Source organism: Babylonia areolata, chromosome 17 (assembly GCF_041734735.1).
Source record: "Babylonia areolata isolate BAREFJ2019XMU chromosome 17, ASM4173473v1, whole genome shotgun sequence".
Classification (NCBI taxonomy): domain Eukaryota; kingdom Metazoa; phylum Mollusca; class Gastropoda; order Neogastropoda; family Buccinidae; genus Babylonia; species Babylonia areolata.
In genome coordinates, this window is record NC_134892.1 from 24,155,027 (window position 1) to 24,177,526 (window position 22,500).

A 22,500-nucleotide genomic window follows, 5' to 3' on the forward strand; every position below is an offset into this window, starting at 1 on the left:
CATAGACATGTCTGTAGCCGGCAGTGAGGCAGTCTCACAGTATCACCTTTTTTTTTCTGGCCACACTCGTTTGTCTGGCATTCACCGACACCACACACAAAAAGAGGTGTCTGATTTGTGCCCTTGGATCTTTTACCTGCGTTGTCAGGCCGGGTCAGGAAAGGGTCGCCAGCTGTCAGATGTGCGACACATTGCAAGGTCCTGTGAGCAGCATAACAGACACACGTGTACACACACACACAAACACACACACACACACATACACGCGCGCGCGCTCGCGCATACACGCATAAGCAAAGAGGAAGCTATGAAATTGCAGATGAGGGTATACTGGAGAGAGAGACAGAGACAGGCAGACAGACAGATACCGAGAGAGAGAGACGGGGAGAGAGAGACAGATACCGAGAGAGAGAGAGACAGACAGACACAGATACCGAAAGAGAGAAGAGAGACAGACAGACAGACAGACAGATACCGAGAGAGAGAAGAGAAGAGAGAGAGAGAGAGAGACAGACAGACAGACAGACAGACAGACAGACACCAAGAGAGAGAGAGAGAGGCACAAATATTTTTCGCACCTATTTTCAAAGTGAACTTAAGGCGCATATTATTCACGAAAGGGGGAGGTGGGGGGCACCGAAAAAACCCCCCCACCTTTATCTCCCCAGCGATCAGCGTCAAGCCGACAGTGGTCGCCCAGGGGCCCCCATCACAGGGTCATGATTCACGCCTTGCCGCTTATCTGCCCATCGCCGGCAGACGTCGCGCTGTCTCTACCCCCTCCCTGTCCACCCCTCCCCTCCCCCACCCCGCCCCACCCGTCATTCCACAACTTCCCCCCCACCCCTCCTGCCCCCCTCCCCTCTCTCCACACCGCCCCCCTGTTTGTGATGTCAGTGGCCGTTTATGTATGATAATTTATGATTGTTGAGCCAGCAGTGGTATGTGAAAACAATGGAAGGTGTCTTCCATCATGATTGTTTGTTGAGCCAGCAGTGGTACGTGAGAACAATGGAAGGTGTCTTCCATCATGATTGTTGAGCCAGCAGTGGTATGTGACAACAATGGAAGGTGTCTTCCATCATGATTGTTTGTTGAGCAAGCAGTGGTACGTGAGAACAATGGAAGGTGTCTTCCATCATGATTGATTGTTGAGCCAGCAGTGCTACGTGAGAACAATGGAAGGTGTCTTCCATCATGATTGTTCGTTGAGCCAGCAGTGCTACGTGAGAACAATGGAAGGTGTCTTCCATCATGATTGTTCGTTGAGCCAGCAGTGGTATGTGAAAACAGTGGAAGGTGTCTTCCATCATGATTGTTGAGCCAGCAGTGGTATGTGAAAACAATGGAAGGTGTCTTCCATCATGATTGTTTGTTGAGCCAGCAGTGCTACGTGAGAACAATGGAAGGTGTCTTCCATCATGATTGTTCGTTGAGCCAGCAGTGCTAGGTGAGAACAATGGAAGGTGTCTTCCATCATGATTGTTTGTTGAGCCAGCAGTGCTACGTGAGAACAATGGAAGTTGTCTTCCATCATGATTGTTCGTTGAGCCAGCAGTGGTACGTGAGAACAATGGAAGGTGCCTTCCTGTTGAAAGCTTTCCACTTCGTCTTTTACTTCAGCCTGCAACGTGCTCGCACTCGCACGCACTCAAGCGCCCGCGCACGCATGCATGCACGCACGCACGCACGCACGCACGCACACACACACCACACCACCACCACCACGACCATCATCATCATCATCATCCTTAGAATCAAAAATATTTCCAACCTTTGTGATCACTCATGGCTGACAGAAGATGTTTTTTTAATTTTATTTTTTTAATTTAAAAAAAAAACATTTTTGATTCAACTTAGTGACGAAGAGGCTGAGACTAAGAGAGTAACGATGCTCTCTCTCTCTCTCTCTCTCTTTCGCTCTCGCTCTCTCTCTCTCGTTGTATTTTTCTTATGTATTTGAATATCCATTTGAATGATATTATTATAGGCTCGAGGCTTCATATAAAACGACATTGCGGTGTGGTGAGTTTAAGGGGAGATAGTTTGGTGAAGGTGCTGGTGGGGGGTGGGGGGGAGGGGACTGGGGGGCGACTGGGGGGGGGGGGGGGCGGGGAGGGCAGACTCAAGGTTGGAGAAGAGGAAAGGGGGTGGGGTGGTGGGCTTTGTGGGGAGAAGGGGGGTGGGGGTTGGTGTGGCAAGGTTTTACAGCCTGCCTGTGTTTTAAAAAGTGGTGATCACCCTAGGAGCCGGGGGCCAGGTCAGGGTAGGTGTGTGGAGTTGTCGCGCCGTGCGTGCGAAGCGGATGGTGGCCCTTGGGATCGGCCAGATCCGGTCACGTGGTCTGGTGCAGTGGTCTGGTCAGTATCACAGGACTCACATGACAAAGCAAGTGACATGATATGGTAACACAAATGACAACACGGAGCATTGGAATCAGTATCACAGGACTCACGTGACAAAGCAAGTGACATGACATCGTAACACAATTGACAATCTGTCTGAAGAGGGCTAAATCCGGGCTGTTCTTCTGACGTTCCAAGGGGAAATCCTGGCTGTCGGAGGAGGGGTGATGTCATAGCTGTTCTTGCTGTGTTCCAAAGGGGGAAGTCCTGACTTTCTGAAGAGGGGTGATGGCCAGGCTGTTCGTGTGGTGGTTCAAAGGGCCTTCCTGGCTGTCTGGAGGGGTGAAGTCCTGGCTGTCTGTAGAGGGGTGAAGTCCTGGCTGTCTGAAGAGGGGTGAAGTCCTGGCTGTCTGTAGAGGGGTGAAGTCCTGGCTGTCTGAAGAGGGGTGAAGTCCTGTCTGTAGAGTGGTGAAGTCCTGGCTGTCTGGAGGGGTGAAGTCCTGTCTGTAGAGGGGTGAAGTCCTGTCTGTAGAGGGGTGAAGTCCTGTCTGTAGAGGGGTGAAGTCCTGGCTGTCTAGAGGTGTGAAGTCCTGTCTGTAGAGGGGTGAAGTCCTGTCTGAAGAGGGGTGAAGTCCTGACTGTCTGTAGAGGGGTGAAGTCCTGTCTGAAGAGGGGTGAAGTCCTGTCTGTAGAGGGGTGAAGTCCTGTCTGAAGAGGGGTGAAGTCCTGGCTGTAGAGGGGTGAAGTCCTGTCTGTAGAGGGGTGAAGTCCTGTCTGAAGAGGGGTGAAGTCCTGTCTGTAGAGGGGTGAAGTCCTGTCTGTAGAGGGGTGAAGTCCTGTCTGTAGAGGGGTGAAGTCCTGTCTGTAGAGGGGTGAAGTCCTGGCTGTAGAGGGGTGAAGTCCTGTCTGTAGAGGGGTGAAGTCCTGTCTGAAGAGGGGTGAAGTCCTGTCTGAAGAGGGGTGAAGTCCTGTCTGTAGAGGGGTGAAGTCCTGGCTGTAGAGGGGTGAAGTCCTGGCTGTAGAGGGGTGAAGTCCTGTCTGAAGAGTGGTGAAGTCCTGTCTGTAGAGGGGTGAAGTCCTGGCTGTAGAGGGGTGAAGTCCTGGCTGTAGAGGGGTGAAGTCCTGGCTGTCTGAAGAGTGGTGAAGTCCTGGCTGTCTGTAGAGGGGTGAAGTCCTGGCTGTCTGTAGAGGGGTGAAGTCCTGTCTGTAGAGGGGTGAAGTCCTGGCTGTAGAGGGGTGAAGTCCTGGCTGTCTGTAGAGGGGTGAAGCCGTGGCTGTCTGTAGAGGGGTGAAGTCCTGGCTGTCTGTAGAGGGGTGAAGTCCTGGCTGTCTGAAGAGGGGTGAAGTCCTGTCTGTAGAGGGGTGAAGTCCTGGCTGTCTGAAGAGGGGTGAAGTCCTGGCTGTCTGTAGAGGGGTGAAGTCCTGGCTGTCTGGAGGTGTGAAGTCCTGTCTGAAGAGAGGTGAAGTCCTGTCTGAAGAGTGGTGAAGTCCTGTCTGAAGAGTGGTGAAGTCCTGTCTGAAGAGGGGTGAAGTCCTGTCTGAAGAGTGGTGAAGTCCTGTCTGAAGAGAGGTGAAGTCCTGTCTGAAGAGTGGTGAAGTTCTGTCTGAAGAGTGGTGAAGTCCTGGCTGTTCTCCTGGCGTTCCAAGGGGAGAAGCCCTGGCAGCGCTGGGATTCCGCACAGTTTTCAAGTGACGTTGAGTGAAGGTGGAGGGTCAGGGGAAGCAGTTTGGGGTCTGCTGAGTGGTCCTAGTCCCTGGCGTTTCTTGGGGTCGACTGTGGAGATATTCATTTGTCCTGGTCCATGGGTGTCAGGTCTCTGTGGGGAGCGGATCCCCGTGGTGACCGTTGACCTTGATGGAAGATCAGGAGGTCGGAGAATCTCTGTCTGTCTGTCTCTCCTCTTTTTCCTACACAGTCACAGACAGTCATACACCCGTCGCGTAGACAGATAAGCAGAAACACGCACACACACACACACACACACACACACACACACACACATGCCACAACAGACAGACAGACAGACACACACACACACACACACACACACACACACACACACACACACACACACACACACACACAACAAACAACAACAAAACACACAACACAACACAACACAACACACACACACACACACACACACACACACACACACACACACACACACACACACACACACACAGGGCCGAGACTTGCCGAGGGGTGCGCGGTGTGCAGCACTTAAGATAGAACCAGGATTAAATTCCCCGCTCCGTCCAGATGCTCCTGGACCCTTTGATGTGTTGTAAGGAAATAAATCCGCGCCATCTACCCAGCAAGGCGCTGAGAGGGAAGGGGGAAGGGGGCGGGGGGGGGGGGACGCTTTGATAGTGGGGGGAATGGTGTCCTTTTTTTTTCTTCTTTCCCTCCATTGCGCTATCAGAAACTTGGGGGTGCATTTAGCCTGCTTCCCCAAAACATGACGATGATTTGAATCTGACACGTAGACTTGGAGGTCATTTCAATTTTGTTCAGGTCTAGGGAGGCGGGGGGGAGAAGTTATCTAAGAAAGGAAGGGGAGAGAGGAGGAAAGAAAGAAAGAAAGAAGGAAGGAAGAAAGAAGGAAGGGTGAAAAAAAAAAAAAAACCACCCCAAAAAACGGAGAAAAGAAAGCCTGTGTTTTTAGTGACAACATCGGTTCAGCCAAGTCTGCAGAGCGATTTTCAAATGACGTGATATCTCCGTGTGAAGTAAACCATTGCTGGGCTCCGCTGGCAAAAGCACGCCATTTTAAGCATGACCCATATTGCCCACATGTCATACTAGAGAGAAGGTGAACGCCATTTCCGCTCCCTTGTTGATTTTTTTTTTAATTTTAATAACTCAAATCTTCTCAGTATCACAGTACGCTTCTTTGTGTTACGGTGTGCTGTGTCTTAACTAGACTCCACTGCACACACTGCTGTGTGGAAAGCGTGTCTTATAGCTGAACTCTAACCAAATTCACACACTTGTGTTCGGTAGTCACTGACTATAGCCTACTAGACTCAACTACACACACACCCACACACACCCGCACACACGCACACACACACACACACACACACGCACGCTTACTCACACTCACTCACACACACAACTTGCTTACAGTAACAATTTGCTATACCCAAATGTACGTCATTACGCAGATTTTATTGTGTGGCAACTACGACAAATTTTTGCTAGGATAACGAGTTAAGATTTGAAAATGAACGGTTAACCAAATGCACACAGTTCTGAACACCAACGAGACTCAAAATACACACACTTCTCTGTTGAAACCGTGTTTTGCAACTCAACAATAACGAAATACACACACGTCTGTATTGTAACCATGTTCTACAACACAAGGATAGCGAAATACACACACGTCTGTATTGTAACCATGTTCTACAACACAAGGATAGCGAAATACACACACGTCTGTAGTGTAACCATGTTCTACAACACAAGGATAGCGAAATACACACACGTCTGTAGTGTAACCATGTTCTACAACACAAGGATAGCGAAATACACACACGTCTGTATTGTAACCATGTTCTACAACACAAGGACAGCGAAATACACACACGTCTGTATTGTAACCATGTTCTACAACACAAGGACAGCGAAATACACACACATCTGTATTGTAACCATGTTCTACAACACAAGGATAGCGAAATACACACACGTCTGTATTGTAACCATGTTCTACAACACAAGGATAGCGAAATACACACACGTCTGTATTGTAACCATGTTCTACAACACAAGGATAGCGAAATACACACACGTCTGTATTGTAACCATGTTCTACAACACAAGGATAGCGAAATACACACACGTCTGGATTGTAACCATGTTCTACAACACAAGGATAGCGAAATACACACACGTCTGGATTGTAACCATGTTCTACAACACAAGGACAGCGAAATACACACACGTCTGTATTGTAACCATGTTCTACAACACAAGGACAGCGAAATACACACACGTCTGTATTGTAACCATGTTCTACAACACAAGGACAGCGAAATACACACACGTCTGTATTGTAACCATGTTCTACAACACAAGGACAGCGAAATACACACACTGCTGTATTGTAACCATGTTCTACAACACAAGGACAGCGAAATACACACACTGCTGTATTGTAACCATGTTCTACAACACAAGGACAGCGAAATACACACACTGCTGTATTGTAACCATGTTCTACAACACAAGGATAGCGAAATACACACACGTCTGTATTGTAACCATGTTCTACAACACAAGGATAGCGAAATACACACACGTCTGTATTGTAACCATGTTCTACAACACAAGGATAGCGAAATACACACACGTCTGTATTGTAACCATGTTCTACAACACAAGGATAGCGAAATACACGTACTTCAGCGAAATGACTATGTAGAGGAACTCAACGGTAACCTTACGAAATGCAGACAATTATGCGTTTTCCAAACTATAACCAACAAGACTCAGCTACACACACTTGTGTATACTAACATTCCACTGTACCCCGAAAACATTACAGTTCACACACTTTTTGGTGTGGCATTTAAACCGTATGTCGCCAGGAAAAAATGACTTTAATGTTTGAGAATGAAGGGCGGTGTACAGCGGAAATGTAACGCCTCTAATGATAGAAGCAGGGCTGCTGTATATGGGGAACGAATTAGCGAGCCAGTCACTCAAGCATGCTAAATCAACTCACGCAAGCATGCACAAAGGCCGTGCATTTCCTTTCATCACCTTCACACACACACGCGCGCGCGCGCGCGCTCGCACACATGCGCACGTACACAAGCTCTTTCGTACGCACGCACGCACGCACCTATACACATATACATACATGAAAGTGAATTACGATTCTTCAGTTCGTAAATGCGGTACTTATGTCTTTGTGTGTGTGCGTGTGTGTCTTTATATTGTGGGTTTGGATAAATGCTTTTTTGTGAATAGTGTCATCACTGTGTATTCTACGAAGTACACTGTTGCTGAATTTTCTTTCGAATTATTCACATTCTCTGCTTGCCTGTCTGTACCAGTCCATCCCTCCCTCCCTCCCCCACCCCCCACCCCTCTCTCCCTCACGCGACTTTCATTTCTGTTTGTGTATCCCACTTCCAAGGAGCCACGGCCTTTATGAATAAAACATGTTCCGTCTTCAGTCTGTCTCGGTCTCTTATCTTTCTTTGTCTCTCTGTCTCTGTCTCTCTCTCTCTGCCTGTGTATATCTTTCTCTCTCTGTGTGTCTGTCTGTCTGTCTGTCTGTCTGTCTGTCTCTCCCTCTCTCGCACGCACATGCACATGCACATGCACACACACACACACACACGCGCGCGCGCGCGCACCGGCCCCCCCCCTTTTTCCCCTTCCCATCCAGTTTCAGGGTCACGAGAAGGGGGAGGGAAGGGGAGAGGGAGGAAGAACAAGTGTTTTTTTTTTTCTTTGTTGGTTTTCCAAGCCTTCCTGTTCCGCCATCATCCCCTGTGTGTGTGTGTGTGTGTGTGTGTGTGCGTGCGTGCGTGCGTGCGTGTGTGTGTGTGCGCGTGTGTGTGCGTGTGTGTGTGTGCGTGTGTGTGTGTGTGTGTGTGTGTGTGTGTGTGTGTGTGTGTGTGTGAGCGCAGGGCACTTCTTGCACTAAGAGCAAACTTGTGTTTTTTCACTCCCCATTTTCCAACCAAACTCTCCCAGACCAGATCCAAACTCTGTTGCGCGCCCGTGCGCTCACACACACACACACACACACACACACACACACTCGGACGCACATCAGCGCTTATACACATAAACGGAACCAGTAAATCCCCCCCCCCTCCCCCCCACTAGACACCCTTCTCCCCCACCCCCAAAAAGTGTTGAGCGTCATAACTTTGTTGTTGCCTGCTTGTAGCTGAAGTTTCGCCCCATCCCCCCCACCCCACCCACTTCCCCCCCCCCCCCCCGCCCATCACCTCCTCTTCACCCCCCCCCCCCCCCCGCCCCCCCCCCCCCCCCCCTCATCACTCCCTCCCCTGTTCTAATGAGGGCGGCGCGCAGGGGAGTTAATTATCACCAGAGCCTGGCTTGTCTCCCTTCGATAGGAAGCCCATTCGTTTTGATTTGAGCTGGCAAACGGTGCGCGGACAGAGACTGGGAAGGGGTGGATGAGGGGAGAGGGGGGCGAGGGGGGTTTATGGGGATGGAAGGGGGTGGGGGGGGGGGGAGGAAAGAGAGAGGGTGTAGAGGGGGTGGATATATCTGTGAGCATCGTTGAAGTCTTTGCAGAGGTTTTTTTTTTATCTTTATTTTTCTCTCCTCCATTAAAGAACAGATGGATATGTTCTTGTTTTTTTTTTGTTTAAAGTTATTTCTTATTTTCTATTTTTCTTTATCCGCGAATGTTATCAAGACTTTATTTTAGTTGGGATAGACCTGTCCGGTTCACAGTTATAAACGTTGGGGGAAGTTTTCACTGCTGGGTTTTCAAGGACTTGATTGCCGTCTGCCTAGATGGTTTGATTTCAGTTTCCGTCTTAATGTTTTCTCTGGACTTTTTGATGGGATGGTTTATCCGTTGCAGATGGATTTGTGTACCACTACACTTCCTGATGTCACTGTATTGTGTTGTGTTACTTTCATTTTTCTCTCAGTATTTTTCTGTGTGAAATTCAGGCTGCCCTCATCGCATTTCCTGCTCTCTGTCGAAGCGCTAGAACCGTACAATGTATTTATTTACTATTTTGTTAGACTTACCGTTCTAAGATTTGTTTGGAATTTCTCCCGGAGAGCTGACAAGACTCAAGAATGTGCTGCACACAGGCACAGTGGAGATGGCAGACCTTCTGATTTAGAAATCGATTCAAATGTACCAAGCCCACGAAACAGCAGATTGACTTAATGGTACATACACACGTAGTTAACCTGAAAGGTTTCACAGCGTGTATATCGCAAGTTCTTGGACAGGTTTACGAGTACACACATACTTGACCTGAAAGGTTTCACAACGTGTATATCGCAAGTTCTTGGACAGGTTTACGAGTACACACATACTTGACCTGAAAGGTTTCACAACGTGTATATCGCAAGTTCTTGGACAGGTTTACGAGTACACACATACTTGACCTGAAAGGTTTCACAACGTGTATATCGCAAGTTCTTGGACAGGTTTACGAGTACACACGTACTTAACCTGAAAGGTTTCACAACGTGTATATCGCAAGTTCTTGGACAGGTTTACGAGTGCTGTTTTCCTCATATCTTCGTGGTATGTTTTAAGCTTAAAACGCACCTGGCTACCATTACACTTGCAGTGTAGTCTTCACTGTAAATGTGTTAAGCGTGAAAACATTCTGGCACAAGACTTTAAGTACACCGACGGGAAATTTAGAAAGCAATGTATATGGGTTTGTTTTTTTGTTTCAGTTTCAAAGAGGCGTCAAATCGCGCAGAGTGATTCGTACGTTCTACACCACGTCTACTTAAAAAAGGGTAAGTGAATGAACGAATGAATAGATAGAAAGAAAGAAAGAAAGAAAGAAAGGTGCCTCCCCTGTGTATAAAGCAAATAGCGTTGGTCAGGCCGTGAGCGTTTGTCATAGGAATGTATCAAACATTCAACTTAAAAAATGAAACAAGATAGATACGTTTACCATAGGAATGTATTAAACATTCACCTTCAAAATGAAACAAGATAGATAATTTTACCACAGGAATATATCAAACATTCACCTTCAAAATGAAACAAAATAGATAATTTTACCATAGGAATGTATTAAATATTCACCTTCAAAATGAAATCAGACAGATAAGTTTACCACAGGAATGCATCAAACATTCACCTAAAAAGGAACCAAGATAGATAAGCTTACCATAGGAATGTATCAAACATTCACCTAAAAAGGAAATAAGACAGATAAACAAAATAAACAGGTATGTAAATACATTGCCACATACATATGTATCGAACATACACCTAAAAGGGAAATAAGATAGATAAGCTTACCACAGGAAAGTATTTAGCATCCACCGAAAAAGGATATAAGATAGATAAGCCAGAGAACAAAATAAACTGGTAAGTAAATATATGAATTAAAGTACAATGAAACTGGAAGATACACAGAAGGCAAAAGACTATGTGAAATATATATATATATATATATATATATATATATATATATATATATATATATATATAATATCCACGAATATGGATGGGATATGAAGCGGAAGGAGATGTAACCCATTACAGGAACAAGGACATGACGAAGAAGAGGGGGTGGGGGGGGGGGGGGGAGGTGGGAGGGGGGAGCAAGGAAAGAGGGGGTGGGTGGGTGGGGGAGGGGGTATGGGGGAGGTGGGAGGGGGGAGCAAGGAAAGAGGGGGTGGAACGGAAATGATGAGCAGAAGACGTTAACAAATATGGCGCTGGAGCGGAATGCCGAGAATGACATTATCGGATGAGGTGATGTGTGGAGGGGGGGGGGAGGGGGCTTGGGGGGCGGGGAAGAGGGGCTGGGAGGGGGGGGGGCAGGACCGAGGAAGTCAGGAGTGAGGAAGGGTGGGGGTGGGGGGGGGGGGGGGGTTGGGAGGAGGAGAAAAATTCGTGGCGTCGGTGAATTGAGGGAAGTTAACATGGACATGGCAAGGTGAAAAACAATTATAAAAATTAAACACACACACACACACACACACACACACACACACATGCACGAACGCATGCACACATACAAACACACCTACCCACCCCACCCACTCACATTCACACACACACACTACACACTCCCCCCCACCCCCACCCCCACATGCGCGTGCGCATCCTTCTCCGCCCCCACCCCTACGAGAACAAAACCAAAGACACATTCACCGGAGTTTAAACCTGAAGGCACAGGTCACACTCGGCCCCCAGAGAACTGTGAAGAAGACCGTGAAAAAAAAAATTAACCTCGGGGGGGGGTGAAAGGTGGAGAGGTATGAGAAAGAGAGAGAGAAGGGGGGTGGGTGGGTGGGTGTTATGTGTTAGTGTTTCAGTACATGAAGTTAAAGAGTTTTTTGGTTTGGTGAACTGTGTGTTTGAATGATGAGTTGTAGAGGAGGAAGAGGAGGAGGAGTAGGAGAGAGAGAGAGAGAGAGAGAGAGAGAGAAGGGGGATGGGGTGGGGTTGGTGGTAAGAGGGATATGGACGGTAGGGTGGGGATGGATGGGGTGCAGACTATGAGGTGAGAATGTTGAAAAATGACGCTGTCAGGTAGTGGAGGAGGAGAAAAAGGGACGGGGAGGTGGGGGTGGGTGGGGCGTGCAAAAGGTCACGTAGCCGGATGAGGGAGAGGCGTGTGGGGGGGTGGGGGGGGAGGAGGTGTGTGAAGAGGGGGTGGTGGTGGTAGTCGTAGTGGTGATCAATTTGATTCCCTCACTTAATTAATGTAGGAGCTGTGGGTCATGAGAGATAGAAACGAAACGAAACGAATTTTCGTTTTACCAGGGTAGTGAGATCTGCAAAACATATGTTTTTTCCCCCATCCAGCCCTGGGGTATAAAAAAAAAGAAGAGAGAGACAGACACACAGACAGGCAGGCAGGCAGGCAGGCAGAGGCGAAGAACAGTAGAGGGGGTGTCGAGGTGGGATGGTGAGTTGAAAAGAAAAGAAAGAAAAAAGATGTGATGATGGTGATGATGATTATGGTGATGGTGATGTGATGATGATGATTATGGTGATGATGATGTGATGACGATGATGATGGTGGTGATGATGATGGTGATGACGATGATGATTATGATGTGATGACAATGATGATGTGACGACGACGATGATGATATTGATGTGATGACGATGATGTGATGATGATGATGATGATGATGATGTGATGATGATGATGACGATGATGATGTGATGGCGATGATGATGATGATGATGTGATGATGATGATGTGATGACGATGATGTGATGATGATGATGTGATGACGATGATGATATCATGATGATGATGATATTGATGTGATGATGATGATGACGATGATGATGCGATGATGATGATTATGATAGTGATGATGATGGCGATGATGATGGCTTTGTTGACGGCAGTTTTTTACAATATGACATCAGAGAAGAAACCATCAAACAGCCATAATTTTTTTAATATTAAACAGCGTGAGACGAAGGACGTGCGTGTGTTGTCAATACGATCAGCGTCTTGCAAAATTCATCTCCTTTATGGAAATTCACCATGAAATATTTGCATTAACAGCGATGATATAGATCTGGTGCTCAAGAGATGTGGCGCGGATTGTGTGATAAAGATCGTGAATGTTTGTTGGCAGGTGGGAGAAGGGGGGGGGCGGGGGGGGGGGGGGAGGGGGGTGGGGGGGGGGCGGGAGGTAGAGATACGGATATAACACAAAGAGAGAGAGAGAGAGAGAGAGAGAGAGTTGGAAGAGGGTACACACACTCTATATATTTTACTGGTGGTAAAAGGACAAGCTAAAATATTCCTTTCGCCATGCCATCAAAAGAAAAAAAAAAGAAAAGAAAAACAAAGGCAGAAGAAGAAGAAGGAAGGAGAGGAGGAGGAGAGGAGAGAGAGAAGAAAGAAAACAGCCCTCAACATGATGCAGACAGACAGTGGGGAGGTGAGAGAGAGAGAAAGAGAGAGAGAGAGAGAGAGAGAGAGAGAGAGAGGGTGTGGGGTGTGTGGGAATTGGAGTGAGAGATTTGGTGTTTTATCCTGTCTGCTTCTCTCTCTCTCTCTCTCTCTCTCTCTGTCTCTGTCTCTGTCTCTCTCTCTCTCTCTCTCTCTCTCTCTCTCTCTCTCTCTGTGTGTGTCTGTGAGTCTGTCGGCTTCTCTCTCTTTCCCCTTCCACCCACCCTGTCTGTCTCTCTTTCTCCGTCTGTGTCTGTCTGTCTGTCTGTGAGTCTGTCTGTTTCTCTCTCTTTCCCCTTCCACCCAAACTCTCTCTCCCAATCTCTCCGTCTGTGTCTGTCTGTCTGTCTGTGAGTCTGTCTGTTTCTCTCTCTTTCCCCTTCCACCCAAACTCTCTCTCCCAATCTCTCCGTCTGTGTCTGTCAGTCTGTCTGTGAGTCTGTCTGTTTCTCTCTCTTCCCCCTTCCACCCAAACTCTCTCTCCCAATCTCTCCGTCTGTGTCTGTCTGTGAGTCTGTCTGTTTCTCTCTCTTTCCCCGTCCACCCAAACTCTCTCTCCCAATCTCTCCGTCTGTGTCTGTCTGTCTGTCTGTTTCTCTCTCTTTCCCCTTCCACCCAAACTCTCTCTCCCAATCTCTCTGTCTGTCTGTCAGTCTGTCTGTCAGTCTGTCAGTCTGTCTGTCTGTCAGTCTGTCTGTCTGTCTGTCTGTCTGGCAGTCTGTCTGTCTGTCAGTCTGTCTGTCAGTCTGTCTGTCTGTTTCTCTCTCTTTCCCCTTCCACCCAAACTCTCTCTCCCAATCTCTCTGTCTGTCTGTCAGTCTGTCTGTCAGTCTGTCAGTCTGTCTGTCTGTCAGTCTGTCTGTCAGTCTGTCTGTCAGTCTGTCTGTCAGTCTGTTTCTCTTTCCCCTTCCACCCACCCTGTCTGTCTGTCTCTCTTTGTCTCTCTCTCTCTCTCCGTCTGTGTCTGTCTGTCAGTCTGTCTGTCTGTCTGTCTGCCTATCAGTATGTCTGTCTGTCAGTCTGTCTGTCTGTTTCTCTCTCTTTCCCCTTTCACCCAAACTCTCTCTCTCTCCCAGTCTCTCTGTCTGTCTGTCTGTCTGTCTGTCTGTTTCTCTCTCTTTCCCCTTTCACCCAAACTCTCTCTCTCCCAATCTCTCTGTTTGTCAGTCTGTCTGTCTGTCTGTCAGTCTGTCAGTCTGTCTGTCAGTCTGTCTGTCAGTCTGTTTCTCTTTCCCCTTCCACCCACCCTGTCTGTCTGTCTCTCTTTGTCTCTCTGTCTTCCTTTCTCTGTGTCACTGTCTGTCTCTTTCTCCGTTCCTTCTTGTCTCTTTCTATCCTTCTCTTTCCCGTCGTCTTCCATCTTTCCCCTTCCACCCGCCCCGTCTCCTCACTGACTCCCCCCGCCTGTCCCCCCCCCCTTTCCCCCCACATCCCCCGCCCCCCCAACCCCCCTTCTCCCCAGAGTGCACCGGAGACGGCAGCCGGAGCCGTGAGGATGGAGGGATAGCTTACATCTCTGCCTCTCTCCACTCACCTCAACCCTGTGCCGGGAAACGTTACACCTCCCCCACTGTCACTCCCACTTACCTCACTGCCGTCAGGGGGAGGGGGGGAGGGAGGGGGGGGGGGGTGATGAAGGGGAGAGTGGGGAAGGGAGGTAGAGAGTGAGGGGAGATGGTGGGGCGAGCGAGCGAGCGAGCGAGAGAGAGAGAGAGAGAGAGAGAGGAAGAGGGAGAAAACGCTGAACGCGAAAATGTTTAATTTTTTTCAGTGTTCAGTATTCAGAGAGAGAGAGAGAGAGGGGGGGGGGGGGGGGGGGAGACAGAGGGGGTTGGAGAGAGGTAGGAAAGTGAGAGAGAGATATAGAGAGAGGGGGAAAGGGGAGAGAGAGAGAGAGAGAGAGAGAGAGAGAGAGAGAAAGCGGAGGTGGGAGAAAGAGGATGGAAGGAGAGTCTGGCAAGGAGAGACACTGAGAGAGAGATAGAGAGAAAGATAGAGAGAAAGAGAGGGAGAGAGAGAGAGAGAGAGAGAGTGGAGGGAGAGGGAGAGAAAGAGGAGGGTTGAGAAGGGAGATGGAGAGAGAGGGGGTTGTGGAGTGAGGGAGAGAGAGGGGAAGGGAAATGGACAGAGAGGGAGAAAGAGAGAGAGGGCGGAGGGGAGGAGGGAAGGCGTAAGGCAGAGAGAGGGAAGGGATTAAAGAAAGAGAAAAGAGAGAGAGAGAGAGAGAGAGAGAGAGAGGCAGGGGGTGGGGGATGGGGTGGGGGGGGGGGGAGGGGGAGGGTGGAGTGTGGTCCGGGTTGTTGGGAATATTGCCTGCATGTATGAAGTTGGCAGGTTTTTGTTGTTTTTCTCCCCCCCCCTCCCCCCCCTTCCAACTCCCCAAATGTGATGCACTTGAATAACTTTATGTGTTTGGCACTTGTCTTTTTCTTCTTTTTCTTTCTCTCCATCCCCCCCACTCTCCTTTTTTTTTTCGAGGGGTGGGGGGAGGGAGGGGACGGGGGTGGGTATGAAAAGAACATGCTGCGTCTTAAGGCGTGTTTAGTAAGCGCGTGTGTTTTTGTTTTATCTTTATGACTCTATACACATTTTCTTATTTTCTGAAAGAAAAAGAAAAGCGCTAACCAGTACTCTGTAAAAAGCTGAGAACTTAACAAGCTTTGGAGAAAAAAAAAAAAAAAAATCGGCAAAACTCGTTTTTCTTTTTCTTTTTCTCACGGAGATAGGGTGAAGGGGAGTGTGGGAGAAAAGGAAGAGTGGCTGGGGGGTGGGGGGGGGGGGATGATGTGGGTGACGGTAGAGAATATGAGTAAGGCTTGAAGGGAGGGTGGCGGGGGTGAAGGGGAGGGAGACAGAACAGAAACTGGAGGCTGACGGGGGGGTGGGGAGGGAGGCCTGGTGATATAGACTGACGAAACGGTTTGCACTGAGTTGAAGACCCCGGGTGTGTGTTGGGAATAACAAATGACTGGGTATTGTTTTGTAAGAGAGATGGGCGAGAGGAGGGGGAGGGAGAGGAAGGCAGAGGAGAAAGAGAGAGAGAGAGACAGAGAGACAGAGAGAGAGACAGAGAGAGAGACAGAGAGATGCGAACAGAGGGGGGAGAGGGAGAGAGACAGAGATACAGAGGGAGAGAGATATATATAGAGAGAGAGATAGAGCGAGAGAGGGAGACAGACAGAGGGAGAGATATATGGAGAGAGACAGAGGGAGAGAGAGAGAGGGGGGGGGAGGGGGAAGGGGGTGCAGAAGCTGTGGAAGTTATAACGCCCCTTGGGAACCAAAAGGCAGAACGGATCTATTTGACATAATGACATTTTGTTTGGGGTTGAAGTCTGTCAATGTTGATGCTGTAAAGATGGCTGTTTGTCGTGAGTGTTGATGCTGTAAAGATGGCTGTCTGTTTGTCGTGAGTGTTGATGCTGTAAAGATGGCTGTTTGTCGTGAGTGTTGATGCTGTAAAGATGGCTGTTTGTCGTGAGTGTTGATGCTGTAAAGATGGCTGTCTGTTTGTCGTGAGTGTTGATGCTGTAAAGATGGCTGTTTGTCGTGAGTGTTGATGCTGTAAAGATGGCTGTCTGTTTGTCGTGAGTGTTGATGCTGTAAAGATGTCTGTTTGTCGTGAGTGTTGATGCTGTAAAGATGGCTGTTTGTCATGAGTGTTGATGCTGTAAAGATGGCTGTTTGTCGTGAGTGTTGATGCTGTAAAGATGTCTGTTTGTCGTGAGTGTTGATGCTGTAAAGATGTCTGTTTGTCGTGAGTGTTGATGCTGTAAAGATGGCTGTTTGTCGTGAGTGTTGATGCTGTAAAGATGGCTGTTTGTCGTGAGTGTTGATGCTGTAAAGATGGCTGTTTGTCATGAGTGTTGATTCCGTAAAGATGGCTGTTTTTTGGCGGGAGTTTTGATGTTGTAAATATTGTTGTTGTGTGTTGATGATATAAAGATTTGTTGTTGTTGTTGTTGTTAGTGTTAATGATGTACGTGTTGTTTCCGTTCTAAGTATTCTTTCTTTCTTGTTCTGTTCCCCCTCCCATGCCCCCCCCCCCCCCCCCCCCCATCAATTTTCCATTTCTGTTTTCAGTTTCTTTTTTGTTATATTATTTCGTCTTTCTTTTTTTTTCCCTCTTTCATTTTTTCCTTCTTTCTTTCCCCTTTCTTTCTTGTTCTTTTTCTTTGTTTCTTTTTTCTTGCGTTCTTTCGTTCATTCTTTCTTCCTTTCCTTTTTCATTTATTTCTTTCCTCCTTTCTTTCTTTCCTTCTTTCTGTCTTTCTCCCTTCTTTTCCTTTGTTTGTTGTTTGTTCTTTCTTTACTCCTCTCTTCCTTTCTTTCTTCTCTGTCCCGCCCCAGAGTTGCCTTCCTTGCTGGCGATGTCAGATCATTTTGCTTGTCGCTGTTGATGTGTCGTTCCACCTTGTTGTCACATCTGACGCTGTGATGATGATGGTGTTGGTGATAGCAGCTACGACAACAACAACAACGGCTGCTAACAAGTGTCCGCAAAGCGCCGTCTGTACAGTGAAGGAAAAACAAGTTACGGGAGAACTCCCTCCTCCACCCCACGCACACACACCCACCCTCTCACCCACCACACCCACACACACACACACAGCCACAGCCTCCTCGCTGCTGCCCGAGTGAGAGGAACGGGTGTTGGAGGAATTGCTTCACACCCCGAAACGAACCCACCAGTGTGAAACAACTCCTTCACACCAACGAGAACCGTCTCTGTGTGATCTCTGTCGCGCTCGCTCTTCTCATGCGGCACGGAGAGACATCGCTTTGGTGTTATCTCCCTTGTGTGCACGATTCGATTCACCACGGGGAGAGAGAGAGAGGGGGGGAGAGAGAGAGAGAGAGAGAGAAGGAGGGAGGGATACAAAACTTGAGAAATAGAGAGAGAGAGGAGAGAGAGAGAGAGAGAGAGAGAGAGAGAGAGGGAGGGAGGGATACGGAAATTGAGAAATAGAGAGAGAGAGAGAGAGAGGAGAGAGAGAGAGAGAGAGAGAGAGAGAGATACGGAAATTGAGAAATAGAGAGAGAGAGGAGAGAGAGAGAGAGAGAGAGAGAGAGGGAGGGATACGGAGATTGAGGAATAGAGAGAGAGAGGGGGAATGGTGGGGGGAGATAGAGAAATATATATATATATAAGGAGAGAGAGAACGAGGGAGGGAGAGATAAGGATGTATACGGAGATAGAGAAATAGAGATCAAGAGAAAGAGAAAGGTACAAAGACAAACGGAGAGAGATAGACAAATGCCGAGGAGCGATATATATATATATATATAGAGAGAGAGAGAGACAGAGAAACAGACAGACAGACAGACAGACAGAAGCGATGTTCAACGAAGTGGAACAGCCCGGCCAGAAGGCAAATGGCGTGTCAGTTCACTGCCTCCATAGCCACAGCCACTGACGCGGAAATTGCCTGATGGGCGCTGGGGTGTTGTCAGCACTCATGCCGAACATGCTGTTTGAAAGAGAGACGGGGGGGGGGGGGGGAGGGGGGGTAAGGGGCGGGTAAAGAGACTGAGGAAGAGAGAAAGGGGGGAGAGAGAGAGGGGGGGGGGGGGTGAGGAAGAGAGAAAGGGAGGAGAGAGAGAGGAGGGAGGAGAGAGATTGAGGAAGAGAGAAAGGGAGGAGAGAGAGAGAAAGAGAGAGTGAGAGAGAAAGAAAGAGAGAGTGTGTTTGGGAGAAAGAGAGAGGGAGAGAGAGAGAGAGTGGGAGAGAGAGAGAGAGAGAGAGTGTGGGAGATAGAGAGAGTGGAAGAGAGCGAGAGTGGTAGTGAGAAAGAGAGAGAGGGAGATAGAAAAAGAGAGAGAGAGTGGGAGAGAGAGAGAAAGAGTGTGTGTTTGGGAGAGAGAGAAAGAGAGAGAGGGGGAGAGAGAGAAAGAGAGAGGCAGAGTGGGAGAGAGAGAGTGTGTGTGTGATTGGGAGAGAGAATGGAAGAGATAGTGGGAGGGAGAGGGAGAGAGAGAGAAAGAGAGTGTGTGTTTGGGAGAGAGAGTGGGAGATAGAGAGAGATAGTGGGAGAGAGGTAGAGAGAGAGAGAGAGAGAGAACTAGAGGAGAGGGAAGGAGAGGAGAGAGGAAGCTGGACATGGGGAGAGAGAGAGAGAGAGAGAGATGGGAGTTTGAGAGGAGTTGCATAGAGAGAGGGAGCGGACAGAGAGAGAGAGAGAAGGGGGGGTAGAGAGAGTGAGGGGGAGAGAGGAGAGGAGAGGGGAGGTCACCTCCAGAAAATTCCTCCTTCGCAGGGTGATCAGTCAAGTCCCAGAAGTGGGGTGCATGCTGGCAATAAGCAGGGAAACCTCACCACACGTTCTGCCTCCTTTCTCTGCTTCCTTCTTCTCTTTTTACCTTTCTGGCCGTGGCTTGTGAGGGACCTTGTGGACTGTGGTCTTCCACCCTCACTGTTCGGCGCGCAGAGAGAGAGAGAGAGAGAGAGAGAGAGAGAGAGAGGAGGACGAGGTGGAGGAGGGAAGGAAGGAAGGACGGGGAAAGAGGGAGTGGGGAGGAAGAAGAAGAAGAGAGAGAGAGGGGGGGTGGGGGGAGTGAGAAAGAGAGGGCGAAGGAAGAAGAGGGAGAAGAGGGGGGGAAGTGAGAGGGAGGGGGGAAGGAAGAAGAAGAGAGAGGGGGGAGGGAGAGAGAGAGGGGGAAGGAAGAAGAAGAGAGAGGGGGGAGTGAGAAAGAGGGGGGTAAGGAAGAAGAAGAGAGAGGGGGGGAGGGAGAGGGAGGGAGAGGGGGAAGGAAGAAGAAGAGAGAGGGGGGAGGGAGAGGGAGGGAGAGGGGGAAGGAAGAAGAAGAGAGAGAGGGGGGAGTGAGAAAGAGAGGGGGAAGGAAGAAGAAGAGAGAGAGAGGGGGGTGGAAGAAGAAGAGAGAGAGGGGGAAGGAAGAAGAAGAGAGAGGGGAAATGAGAAAGAGTGAGAGAGAGCGACAGACTGATAGACTGACAGACGACAGAGACGAAGAAAGAGAGAGAGAGAGAGAGAGAGAGAGAGAGAGAGAGAGAAGTGTAATTATACAGTGGAATACAAAAGTGAAACATTCACATCGGAATATACACATTCTCTTACATAATATATGCGTTACACCAAATGAGAGAGAGAGAGACAGACAGACAGACAGACAGGCATATATATGGAGAGAGGCAAACTGACAGACGGTCAGACAGATAGACAGAAAGAGAGACGGGAGAGAGAGAGGTGGTGGTGGGAGGAGGGGGGGGGGGTTAGGAGTAAGAGTTGGGGTGGGAGGCGTAGAGGTGGTGGTGGTGAAGGAGGCCCACCACCATCATCACCACCCAGTCATCCATCAGGTCTTGACACGGCCTTTTTCTCTGGGCTCCTCTGTGTGTGTGTGTGGGGGGGGGGGGGGGGGGGGGGGGGGGGGGGGGGGGGGGGGGGGGAGTTGTCCCGCCCTGTACAACTGATTCTTTCTACGAATGATGAACGACACTCACCCTCCACACAGATGGGCAACCTGATAGCACACACAGCACAGCACACACACCACAACACACACACACAGCACACACAGCACAGCACACACACCACAACACACACACACACTCTCTCTCGTTTCGCTTTAAACGAACATGGGTTTAGAACTTGGATTTCACTTTCAAAGAATAATACGGAGAAAGAACACGATGTTCCCTTCAAAACAGCGTGAATTTCCCTTCAAACGAGCAAGAATTGTGAACACAAGCTTCAGTCCAAAAGAACACGAGTTTTCTCTGAAAACGACATCATTTTCACATTAAACGAGTTTCACTTCTTAAAAACAAACAAAAAAACAAATCAAAACAAGAAAACAAACAAAAAACCCCAAACAAACAAAAAACCAACCAACCAACCAACCAAACAAACAAAACAAAAACAACAACAAAAAAAAAACCCAAAAAAAACAACCACCCAAAACGCGAACACGAGTTTCGCTTTTTATGAACACAAGTTTTACGTCAAATCAACTGGAGTTTCACTTTAAAAGATCACGAGTTAAGAACACCAGTTTCAGTTCAAAGGCACACGAGTTTCGCTTCAATAGTCAAGAACACGGACGAGTTTTGTTTCACGAGTTTCTCACGATAACAACAACAAAGAAAACAACCGTGAGTTCAGAACAGGAGTTTCCCTTCAAAGAAAAACGAGTGCAGAACACGAATTTCACTTCAAAAGAACTTTGGGTTTCACAGCAAAAAGACACAGCGTCCTTTCCAAAGAACACGAGGCTCACTTCAAAAGAAAATTGAGAGCCAAGAGCACGAGTTTCACTTGAAAAGAAAATGATTTTAACGTTCAAACGAACACGAAGTTCACTTCCAAAGAACAATTTCAACGTTCAGACGAACACGCGGTTCACTTAAAATAGAGAAAATGAAAGTGAAGAAAAGTTTCACTTCAAAAGAACGAGTTTCACTTCAAAAGTACATGAGGTTCACTTCAAAAGAACACGAGGTTCACTTCAAACAGAAAATGAAAGTGAAGAACACGAGTTTCACTTCAAAAGAACACGAGGTTCACTTCAAAAGAACGCGAGGTTCACTTCCAAAAGAAAATGAAAGTGAAGAACACGAGTTTCACTTCAAAAGAAAACGAGATTCACTTAAAAAAAAAGAAAAAAGAATTAATTGAACGTCAAAAGAACACGGGTTTCACCTCAAAAGATGGCGAGTTTGACTTTAGAAAAGAAGAGGGGTTGCAGCCAGTGAAGGATGCACGGTGTTTTCCAATCCCTCAACTGGTCCACAGGTAAACACAGGTAAACACGAGGTGTGCCGTACGGTCCCTGCCTTCCTTTGATCTGTCTGCCAATGCATGGGGAACGCCGGGGGTTGAGGGCTCGAACCTTCACGCCCCATCTATCTAACAGCGCAACTTATTGTTTTGACTGGAAGCGGTGCTGTGTGTGTGTGTGTGTGTGTGTGTGTGTGTGTGTGTGTGTGTGTGCGCGTGTGTGTGTTTGTGTGTGTGTGTGTGTGTGTGTGTGTGTGTGTGTGTGTGTGTGTGATCTCTAGCCCAGAATCATTGTTGGTGTTGATCGTTTCCCTTTCAGCGATCCACTCCTCTTGCAGATCTTGTTTCGTGGTTTTCACACAGCGTCAGCCGTGTGTTTTGACTTGCCACTTGATGTCGTCGGTCTGAGCCAGAACCAGGCAGCATGGAGAGAAAGGAAACAAACAATCAAACAAGACAACAGCAGCAACAACAAAAATCAGCGAGAGAGAGAGAGGGGAGAGAGAGAGGGGAGTAGAGGAGAGGGGAGAGAGAGAGAGGAAGAGAGAGGAGAGAGAGGGGGAGACAGAAGAGAGGAGAGATGGGGGGGAGAGAGGAGAGAGAGAGAGGGGGAGAGAGAGAGGAGAGGAAAGAGGGGGAGGGAGAGAGATGGGGAGAGAGGGGGGAGGACAAAACACGTGTTACATTGAAATGAAGTGTTCGATACCTTTTGTAAGAGAAGAGAATTCGTGAAGAATACTTGGTGTTCAGAGTACAGTGGAATGAAAATACACGAC

The 22,500-nt window shown here is 48.4% G+C and overlaps 1 protein-coding gene across 1 annotated transcript in view; it reads left to right on the plus strand.

The window, feature by feature from the left end:
* The window catches only part of LOC143291770 (brother of CDO-like), a 300,073-nt gene that overhangs the window by 65,910 nt on the left and 211,663 nt on the right, over window positions 1–22,500 (plus strand). The window contains exon 4 of the mRNA XM_076601913.1: window positions 9,775–9,840. The gene's annotated coding sequence lies outside the window, so the exon portion shown is untranslated. The remainder of the gene's footprint in view (window positions 1–9,774; window positions 9,841–22,500) is intronic.